Raw genomic sequence first — 11793 nt, 5'->3', positions numbered from 1 at the left:
AAAATTTAATGTGCTATATGATTACAGCTGTGTTTTAAAAAAAATCTCTACACGGAAAAATTTAGAAGAAAAAACATCAAAATAGTAACACCAGTTGTTTAGGGAGGGCGAAAGCTTAGGTGGCTTGGTTTTTTCCTATTTTTATTCATTTTCTGAATATTCCTTAATGAGAAAGTATGTATTACATAATAGAGTAGAGGAAGTTTTAAATAGATGTTCAGTGAGAAAAAAGAGGTGCTACCCACTACGTGGGGTTGAGGGGAAAGTCTGAGACCCTCATGGTGAGGGTGTGGGGGACGATGGAAAGACCTCCTCGAGTGAGAATGGGTGGGGAGAAAGGAGGAAGCCCTACACATGACAGAGGAAAAGATGACTTTCCTTCAGAGAGGGCTGCTGGAGGCTGAGGAGAGATTCACAGTGTGTGAAGACAGAGGCGTGGAGAGGGGGATGCTGGGCCTGAGGATGCATCTGTTCTGCCTTCCCCTCTCTCCTCAGACCCCTTTCAGATGATAAATAATTAGGGTTAATCATACTTTGGGATTTTTTAAACCAGTGACTGAAACAGGACCTAGGGAGACCAATAGATCTGGAGTCTGGACACTCAATAAATTCTGCTCCAAAGCTGGCTGCAGAAAGAAGCTTCCCCTCATGAGCTCAACCAGCAGGCAAAGGAAACCACCAGCTCTTTATGGTGAGAAGTCACATCACCTCACAGCCCCGTTACATGCAGCCTCCAGAACTGTGTGGTTTGCAACTTGTGAGGTGTAAGTAACAAATTCATAAACATTGAAACCTTGGTGGAAAGTAAAGAAGGTATCTGTACCATTTCAGTAAGGCTTTCACTCATTCATTTGATCATGAATGCATTCATTCATTTATTCATTCAGCAGTACTTATTGAGCACCACTAAGTGCTGGGCATTATGCCGAACTCAGGGAATATAGCAGTGGGCCATGACAGAGGTCTCTGCCCTCAGGGTGCTTACATTCTAATGGCAGAGGCCAACACTCAAATATCCTTTAAATATCATGCCTGCAATGATGACTGCTATGAAAGAGAGGTGTGTGGAGCCAAGAATGGCAAATTTTCCTCTGGTCAGAGACAGTATCTCCAAAGTGATGAAGACTGAGCTGAGATCGGAAGATGAGTAGGAGCTACTTACAAGAAGTGGAAAGGGAAAATAAAACCCTTCTAGTCAGAGGTGCAAAGGCCTTGTGGTGAGAGGACCTAAAAGAACAAAAGTCAGTGTGGCCAGCAGAGAGAGTTGCACTTTTAAAATTTCATTAGTTGCAGTATGGTAAACAGATTGTAGGGGGTCAGGACTGGATGTAGGCAAACTGAGTCAGAAGGCTCCTACAGTTATCCAGGAGAGAGGTGATGGTAGGTTGGACAAGGATGGTAGGATGGAGAGAGAGAGGGAAGGATACTTTCAAGAGATATCTAAGGGATAAGGAGGTTTCTGCTTTCAGTACTGTCTTGGGAATGTGTGCTGATCTGGAAAAGGAGGTGGGAAGATGGGCCTTTGCTTCTGATAGCCTCTAGGGACTAGATGGACAAAGTTTGGAGTCTGGGGCTGCCAAGATTAGAGAACTGGTAAATCACTCATCTTTTTGACCTGGGACCCGAAAAGACTTACCCTAGGAGACTTATCCTTCTTGTAAACAAGAAGTACACCAGTTTTAATTCATCTATGGAGCCAAGAAAATCTCAAAACTGCTATTAGATTAAAGAGATCCAAGCTTACAAGTGCCCACAAGTACCTTACAGAAGCAAACAAAGACCATCACTAAAAGAAAATAGCATTCTTAAACCTCACATTTTTCCTACAAATAATTTTTCATAAGCAACGTTCATCATATGTTCAGGGATATCCAGGCCCATGAGCAAGACCCTCTTGGTGGGGACAGCCTATCACAGACTGCAGCCCAGGACACAGCCTGGCCCACTCCCCTCTCATTTCATCCCAAGAAGATGGAAGGAGGAACTTCAAACCTCCTCAGTTCATGTACTTGTAGACAGACTTAAAAGTTGTTTGGGCCGGGCGCGGTGGCTCAAGCCTGTAATCCCAGCACTTTGGGAGGCCGAGATGGGTGGATCACGAGGTCAGGAGATCGAGACCATCCTGGCTAACACGGTGAAACCCCATCTCTACTAAAAAAAATACAAAAAACTAGCCCAGTGAGGTGGCGGGCGCCTGTAGTCCCAGCTACTCGGGAGGCTGAGGCACGAGAATGGAGTAAACCCGGGTGGCGGAGCTTGCAGTGAGCTGAGATCCAGCCACTGCACTCCAGCCTGGGCAACAGAGCGAGACTCCATCTCCAAAAAAAAAAAAAAAAAAAAAAGATGTTTGGAGTTCTATCTGACTATGGTCCTAAGCATACTCTTTATTGCAATCTGTCAAGAATATAGCCAACAACAGAGAAGAGTTGATAAACCATAAAATGACCATTTATAATATTTAATATTTAGAGCAGTCACAATATGCCAGTCATTGTTCTAAACAATATATATGTATATGTGTATATGTATAGACATATGTACCTTTATTTAATCTTCATAACAAACATAACCGTTTTATAGAAGAGATAGTTGAGACCAAGACTGTCTTTTGGTTTTGTGGCTTGTTTTGTTTTGTTTGGCTAGTATGTATTACTGTTCTAGGCAGTATTAATTAATTGATTAATTTATTTAAAATTTATCATTTTAAAATAAATACTGGTACTGCTTGTCTTTACTAATATTTTTTCTTTCAATTAAAACTTATTATGTGTCTACAATGTGCTCCCCATACTTCTAGGAGCTCACAATCAAGTGGGAGACAGGGATATCAACAGACATTACGAGTTAAAATGGTAGGTAAGAAAATAAAGGCATATATAAGACATATAGGGGGTTGTATTACTCACGGTTCTCCAGAGAAATAGAACCAATAGGATATTTGTAAATATATATAAAAGGAGACATATTATAGGAATTGGCTCATGCATTAGGAAGGCCAAGAGGTCTCATGATCTTCCGTCTGTGGCTGGAGAACAGAGAACGCCTGAGGAGTAATTGAGTTTATGACTTGGAAGTCCTGAGACTAGCCAAAGGTGTAACTCTCAGTATGACCTAGAAAGTCAGAGAACTGAGACCACCAATGCCCAAGGGCAGAAGAAAATGCATGTCTCAGCTCAAGTAGAGAGACCAAATTTGCTCTTTCTCTGTTTTTTTTGGGGGGAGGGTTGTTTTTGTTTGTTTGTTTTACATTTTTGTTTTGTTTTGTTTGACATAGAGTTGTATGTTGCCCAGGCTGGCCTCAAATTTCTGATCTCAGGTGATCCTCCTGCCTCAGCCTCCCAAGTGGCTGGGAGTACAAGTGTGCACCACTGCATCTGGCCTTCCTCTGCCTTTTGTGTTCTGTTCAGGCCCTCAACTGATTGGGTGGTGCTCACCCACATTGGTAAGGGTGGATCTTTACTCAGTCTACTGATTCAAAAATAAATCTCTTCTGGAAACATCATCACAGACACACCCGGAAATAACATTTTACCCATTATCTGAGCATCCCTTAACCCAGTCAAGTTGACACATGAAATTCATCATCACAAGTCCACCCCTTGTCAATTTTGCACCCATAGCAATCTCTTAAAACTCATACTTAATCTCCAAATAAAGAGAATAACAAGGCCATAATTCAATCTAGCATGATACAACAATCTTGCATACAACTGAAAACACACTAGCCTCTTCCCCAGAAGAAGAGATAAAGTCTTTGAGTAATATTCACTCTTCTCCTGATAGCTGTAACTTAAATATTATGATGTAAAATTAACAATACTTAAATACTGATATAAATTTAATACATCTTGTGTTACATGATAAGAAAATAAGACAAGAAAGAAAGCAAATATATTTGCCTAACATACATACACATAATTGTATTCGTAACAAAATAAGGAGGAAATATCCACGACAATTACAGTCCTTATTTCTGTAACTGGTCATATGGTTGTAGCTGAAATTTACAATTGTCTTTTTCTACTACGCATTCTGTATTTCCTTTAACTTCAGCAAGCGCCTCAACTGGGTTCTTTTCTTTACCTGGTAGGGTGATCTAAACCTTCATTCCTGAAGGGCCTGGGCCATTAGCAGTTCTGCCTGCATTGGATTGTCATAGTTGACTTTAATCACAGGGCATGATAATACTAAGAGATGTTCCTAAGGGAGCTCTTTGTATTCCAAACCCTTACCCGCTTTTGTGAAATACTAGTCTAATTTCTCCTTTGGCAGTCAGGATCAGTATCCCAGTCAACACCAAAATTCCCTTCTTTGTCTGTTGATTCAGAGGCATGAGGAGGCCAAAGTGCTCAGGTGGCAGTCTTGACTTCCAGTTCAATGGAATCACTGTTGTGTCTCCTAATGGAAGCATTCCTCCCTCTGCAACTAAGACATTGAGGCCGGCAAAACACAAAGTTGCAAGAACAGGAAGGAAAGTTTTTGCTAGTGGGTCACTAGGGGGTAATAGTGGGTGGTGCCACTCTTGTTGCCATCTCCTTGATTCCACAACCCATGAATACTGGCGATTGCAAGAAAGAGTACTATATGTTGAACACTGATTCCAAGCCTAGACACAACCTTCTGGAGAACCTCGCCCTAGTCCTGCAAGGTATGTGATGGTCTAAAGGTTTCTAGTTCAACGAAATTCATACTTGGGACCTAATGCCCAATATGATAGTATTAAGTGGTAGAACTTTTAGGAAGTGATTAGGTCACCAGGCATCTAGCCTCATGAATGGGATTAGTGGCTGTAGAAAAGAGGCTTGAGAGGGCCAGTTTGTCCCTTTCACCATGTAAGAACACAGCAACAAGGGGCCATCTATGAAGCAGAGAGCCCTCATCATACACTGAATCTACTGGTATATTGATCTTGGACTTCCCAGCCTCTAAAACAATGAGCAAGAAATTTCTGTTGTTAATAAATTACTCAGTCTAAGACATTTTGTTATAGCATCAAGAACAAACTAAAACAGTATTGCCACCTAGCTCATGCTGTAACTGAGTCTTCCAAAGCCCATTCCTCTGTTCTATTAGGCCAACTGCTTCAGAATGATGATAAGCATGGCAAGACCAGCGAATTCGAAGAACATGGGCCCATTGCTGCAGTCCTTTGCTGTGTAATGAGTTCCTTGATCAGCAGCAATGTTGTGTGGAATATTATAATGGTGGATAAGACATTCTGTAAGTTCATAGATGGTAATTTTGGCAGAAGCATTGCATGCAAGGAAGGCAAATCCATATCTAGATTAAGTATCTATTACAGTAAGGACAAAAAAAAAATAAGGACACTGCCCCATGATGGAAGTGGTCCAATGTATTCAATCTACCACAAGGTAGCTGACTTATCACCTTGGAGCATGGTGCCATATTGGGGACCTAGTGTTGGTCTCTGCTACTGATAGAGAATACAGCCAGTGGCCATTGCCAGGTAAGCCTTGGTAAGTGGGAGCCCATGTTGCTGAGCTCATGAAAAACCCCATCCCCACCACCATGGTCACTTTTTTTATGAGCCCGTTGGGGTGACTGGGGAAAGAGGCTGACTGGTATCCATAAAATAGGTCATCCTATCAACTTGATTACTGTAATCATCCTCTGCTGAGGTCACTCTTTGGTAAGTACTCACATTAGACACAAATATCTTCACTCCGTTTGCACATTCAGAGAGATCTAGATACCTATACCCCAAATTTCTTTGTCACCAACTTTCCAGTCATGACCCTTCCAAGTTCCTGCCCACTCAGCCAAAGTGTTGGCTACTGCCATGAATCAGTATATAATCATATATCTGGCCATATCTTCTTCCAAGCAAAGTACACAGCCAGGTGCACTGTTCAAGTTTGGCACACTAGAGAGGATCTTCCTTCACCACTGTCCTTCAGGGATATCCCAGAAAAAGGCTGTAGTGCCACAGCTGTCCACTTTCAGATGGTGCTTGCATGTCATGCAGGACCATCTGTATTCCAAGCCTGAATCTTCTCTCCTCTGTAAATTGAGCATATGGAACTACCCATGAGGCCATAGGTTCAGACAGGGAGAGAGAAAGTAGTGTAGCAGGAATGAGAATCATGCGTATTTAGGCTACTTCTTTACGTAATTTACTCGTACCTTCAGGGCCTGCCTGGCCTAATTATGTATAAAACTCTTCCATCTGATGATGGAGTATTGCTGTGTATGCCAAAATTTATGGCTTAGGGGATCAGATAATACCCAGTTTAAGATGGGCAGCTCAGGATCATATGGTAATTTGGTCAAACATTCAGTCTCTACTAAAGCCCAGTAATAGGCCAAGTGTTCTTTCTCAAAAGGAGAGTAGCTGTCTGCAGCTGACTCCAGGGCCTTGCTCCAAAATCCTAAAGGCCTGTGCTGTGATTCACCTATAGAGGCCTGACAAAGACTCCAAACAATACCCCTGTCTGCTGCTGACACTTCAATCACCATGGGATCTGCTGGAGCATGTGGCCCAAGTGGTAAAACAGCTTACACAGCAGCCTAGACCAGTTGCAGAGCCTTCTCTTGTTCTGGGCCCCGCCCAAAACTGGAAGCTTTTTTGATCACTAGGTAAATGGGACAGAATGAGGTATATGTTATCTCAAAAATCCAAAGTGGATCACTCAGCATTGTGCCTCTTTCTTGGTTCCATTAGGGTCCAGATGTAACAAGTTATCTTTCACCTTAGAAGCGATAGCTCTGTCTGCCCCATATTGCTGAACCCCTAGAAATTTTCACTGAGGTAGAAGGCCCCTGAATTTTAGTCAGATTTATCTCCCACCCTCTGACATGCAAAGGTCTTACCAATAAGTCTAGACTAGGTGCCACTTCTCACTCACTAGGTCAAATCAGCATAATGTCATGAATGTAACTGATTAGTGTGATATCTTGTGGAAGGTGTCAGGCCTCTGAGCCCAAGCCAAGCCATCGCATCCCCTGTGACTTGCGCCTAGGTGCCCAGATGGCCTGAAGTAACTGAAGAATCACAAAAGAAGTGTAAATGCCCTGCCTCACCTTAACTGATGACATTCCACCGTAAAAGAAGTGAAAATGGCTGGTCCTTGCCTTAAGCGATGATATTATCTTGTGAAATTCATTTTCCTGGCTCATCCTGGTTCAAAAGGCTCCCCCACTGAGCACCTTGTGACCCCTACTCCTGCCAGCCAGAGAACAACCCCCCTTTGACTGTAATTTTCCTTTACCTACCCAAATCCTATAAAACGGCCCCACCCTTATCTCCCTTCGCTGACTCTCTTTTCGGACTCAGCCCACCTGCACCCAGGTGACTAAAAACCTTTATTTCTCACACAAAGCCTGTTTGGTGGTCTCTTCACATGGACGCGCATAACAGAAGGCAAAGGTGATCAAGAGTCCCTTGAACTTGATTATGACACAGGGCCAAAGAGTTGATATTCCCCCAAGGTAGGATAGTGAAGGTGTACTGCTAGCCTTGTTAGCTAAAAGCATACGATTTCTGGTGGGTCTTATGGATAAGAATGAAGAAAAAGGCATTTGCTTGTCAATTTAAAAACGAAAGCTACATACTAGATACCAAGGAGTATGTTAATTACTCAAACAATAAAACCATATCTGGTATGGCAGCTGCAACTGGAGTGACCACCTAGTTAAACCTATGATAATCCACTGTCATTCTGCGAGATTCATCTGTTTTTTGCACAGGCCAAATAGGAGAGCAACAAGGATGTAGTGGGAATTATTACCTCTGCATATTCCAAGTCCTCAGTGATGGCACCTATCTCTGCAATCCCTCCAGGTATGTGGTACTGCTTTTGATTTACTATTTTCCTAGGCACAGGTGTTTCTAATGGCTTCTACTTTGTCTTTCCCACCATAACAGTCCTCACTCCATAGGTCAGGGAACCAATGTGGGGACTCTGCCAGCTGCTCAGTGTGTCTATTCCAATTATGCATTCAGGAACTAGGAAAATAACAACAGAATCGGCTCCGGGACCCACTGGACCCACTGGGAAATGGATCTGAGCTAAAACACACGTGGCCTCCATAAGCCCCTACTCTGACCGAAGGGCCACAGTGATGTTTTGGTCTCCTGAAATCAGTGTCAGTTCAGAGCCCGTGTCCAATAGTTCTCAAAATATCTGACTATTTCCTTTTCCTCCATGAACGGTTACCATGGTTAAAGGCTGTAGGTCCTTTTAGAGAAGGCTAGGAGAAAGATTAACAGTATGAATATTCTGTTGTATATCAGGGTCTTTCCTCCAGAGAACTTGGCCTCCCCATTATTCAAGAGGCTTTGGATCTGTAAACTGGCTCAAGTCAGGGAATTGATTCAGGGACTGTGACTGTTTTTAGGAACTGTGTTAAACTTTTGCTCACTTCATCTAACAATTTTTTTCTTATACAAATCATGTAAGAGTTTAGTAGGCTTCCTATCTGTTTTTCTTCTAGGAACACCATAATTATCTCACTAGTGCCACAGGCCTGCACAAGTCAGACTATTCTGATTGCTGCTTTGACTCTGCTATCTGTTATGGTAACCACTCCCACTTTGCCTTTGGTGGTTCAATACCACACTTGGCTCCTGCCACCCAAGGTCCAATTATTCCCATTGTGTTTAGGTTTTCCAACTGAGTGGCTATGGTTCCCACTGTAAGATCTAATCAAAGTGAAGAGTGATCGTGGAGCTCTCCAACGATGCTGGGGCTCCCCTCACAAATTTATTTCTCAGAATTTGTAAAAGTTGTGTCTTCTGGATACTCCCGGTGTGGGTGAGTAAGTCTTAAATAATATATTCACTCTAACATTCGAATCTCTCAAAGTCTCTGATCCTTTTCTCTACACTAAACAAGGGAGGTCAGGCATTTCCAATTCTTATGGTAGGTAACTTTTTGGTCCATGATTTCAGTCAATCGACCAGACAATGTCTTGGGCCCTTTCAAACATCATGAGCTGCAACACTAAATGTAGAATCTCTGCTTAGTCAGCATATTAACTAGTAAATAAACTGAGACCCAACTTTATGTTCTTTCTACCAATACCCCACACCCTTATTATCCATTCCCACAGGTTTCCCAGACTTTTGCTTATATAAGTTAGAAAACTCATGTAGTCCTTTTGGAGTGTAGTGTACCTCCTCATGGGTCCCACTTTGTACCTCATCTTTAGGGGCCTGCTGGGACTTGAGTTTAGTTATAGCTCTCAAAGCAAAGAGGGATGGGGAGAGTGGGTCCTCAATCAGCAGGGTTTTGCATGGCAGTTGCCTTAGGGGAAGGCATTACTCTTTTCTTTGGCAATGCAGCACCTCAGAAGGAGGTGGAAAGGCCAAGACCGCTGTGGGTGGGGAGGCTACTTTCACTGGGGATGAAGGAAGACTTTTCCACTGGCAAAGAAGATTCATAAGCATATAGGGGCTGAATATCCCCAGCTCTATCATGGTATTCCCAATGTCCCTTTCTCAACTTACAGGATATCATTCTGTCCCAATGAATGCCATCACTTTAACAGTAGACATCCTGCAAATTTGAGAGTTCAACGTATATTGTAATTCAGCCAATCACAGGATGAGGTTCTGCATTTGGTTTTCAGCCTTTCAGCTGTAGGAAATAAGTCTCTTCTTCAGGGCACACTACAAGCTTTTAGGTCATTTATGCCATGCTCTAGTTGGGAAATACATACATATATATATATATATTTTTTTTTTTTTTTTTTGAGATGGAGTCTCGCTCTGTCACCCAGGCTGGAGTGCAGTGGCACCAACTCTGCTCACTGTAAGCTCCAACTCCCAGGTTCAAGCAATTCTCCTGTCTCAGCCTCCCAAGTAGCTGAGACTACAGGTGCCTGCCACCAAGCCCAGCCAATTTTTGTATTTTTAGCAGAGATGGGCTTTCACCATGTTGGCCAGGCTGGTCTTGAACTCCTGACCTCAGGTGATCCATCCACCTCGGCCTCCCAAAGTGATGGGATTACAGGGATGAGCCACTGGGCCTAGCCTCCAGTGGGGAATTTAAATCCCCAAGCTCATCCCTTTCTTTCATCACTTTGTCCATTTATATTAGGAGAAAAGAACCAATGTCATTATATTCTCTCATTTTTCTAAAAATGTTTAAAAGTATCATGTACGGAGTAAATGAGCTCCTTGCTTCATATAAGTGATTAGATATAAGTTGATTAGAAGTATTCAGTACAGATATTTTTCCTATCTCTATATAAATGGTGTATGTCATAGACTATCACTGCTTTCCTTACTACTAGAAATAGAGTCATTAGCATCTTTCTAATCAGATTAGAGAATCAAATCCAGAGACTCCAGAGCCAATTCAGAAAAATCATTCTTAAAATTGTTTCGTGTAGAACCACTCTCAGTACCAAACTCTATATTAACCAGGGTTCTCCAGAGAAACAGAACCAATAGGATGCAGATATATACGTATATAAAGATTTATTATAGGCGTTGTCTCATACAGTTATGGAAGTCAAGGAGGTCCCATGATCTACTGTCTACAAACCAGAGAACCAGGAAAGCCAGTCATATAATTCCGTTTAAGCCTGAAGACCTTAGAATTAGGAGGCCAGTGGTATAAGCCTCAGTCTCAGTCCAAAAGTCCAAAAACCAGGAGTGTCAATGTCTGAGGGGAGGAGACGATGGATGTCTCAGCTCAAGCAAAGAAACTAATTTCCTTCCATCCTTCACCTTTCTGTTTTTATTTTACTTTTTTAATTTTTATTTTAGGTTCAGGGGTATATATGCAGGTTTGTTATATAGGTAAACTCTTGTCATGGGGGTTAGTTGTGTAGATTATTTCATCTCCCCGATACTAAGCCTACTATTCAATCATTATTTTTTTCTGCTCCTCTCCCTCCTCCCACCCTCCATGCTCAAGTAGGCCCTAGTGTCTGTTGTTCCCTTCTTTGTGTCTGTGAGTTATCACTTAGCTTCCACTTATAAGTGAGAACATGCAGTATTTGGTTTTCTGTTCCTGTGTTAGTTTGCTAACGATAATGGCCTCCAGCTCCATCCATGTTCCCACAAAAAACATAATCCCATTCTTTTTTTTAGCTGCATAGTATTCCATGGTGTGTGTGTGTGTGTGTGTGTGTGTTTAATTGACATATAATAAGTTTACATACTCATGGAGTACATAGTGATGTTTAGAGTCATATAATTTGTAGTGATAACATAAGGGTAATTAACATACTTGTCATCTCAAACATTTATCATTTCTTTGTGTTGGGAACATTCAATATCCTCCTTCTAATTATCTAAAACTGTACATTATTGTTAACTATAGTCATCCTAGAGTGGTATAGAACACTGTGACTTATTTCTCCTTTCTAGCTATAATTGTGTAACCTTTAACAAGTCCTTCCTTATGCCTCCTCTCTACCTCTTTGTTCTACTCAGGTCCTCAATAGATGCATGATGCCTGCCCTCCTTGGTGAGGGCAATCTTCTTTACTCCGTCTACTGGTTCCAATGCTAATGTCCTCTGAAAACACCCTCATAGACACCCAGCAACAATGTTTTATCTGGTATCTGAGCATCCCTTAGCCCAGTCAAGTTGACACACAAAATTTACCATGACAGGGACCAACAGTTGTTTCCCCTCTGCCAAGGTAAATCCTGTACAAGGCTGGGACAACCCCAGAAGGGACAACCCTGGAGCTGAGTTAGTCTGGGAAGAAAGCAAACAAGATGAGGACAGGGAGAGATGAAGGTGAGGCCCGGAGGCTAACCACTAAGATCTAAACTTCAAAGATGGGCAGACAGCAAGGCAAGTGGTTGAGTGGT

This window comes from Chlorocebus sabaeus, chromosome 20, assembly GCF_047675955.1.
Source record: "Chlorocebus sabaeus isolate Y175 chromosome 20, mChlSab1.0.hap1, whole genome shotgun sequence".
In the NCBI taxonomy this organism is placed as follows: domain Eukaryota; kingdom Metazoa; phylum Chordata; class Mammalia; order Primates; family Cercopithecidae; genus Chlorocebus; species Chlorocebus sabaeus.
Note: the sequence above shows the minus strand (reverse complement) of the source record.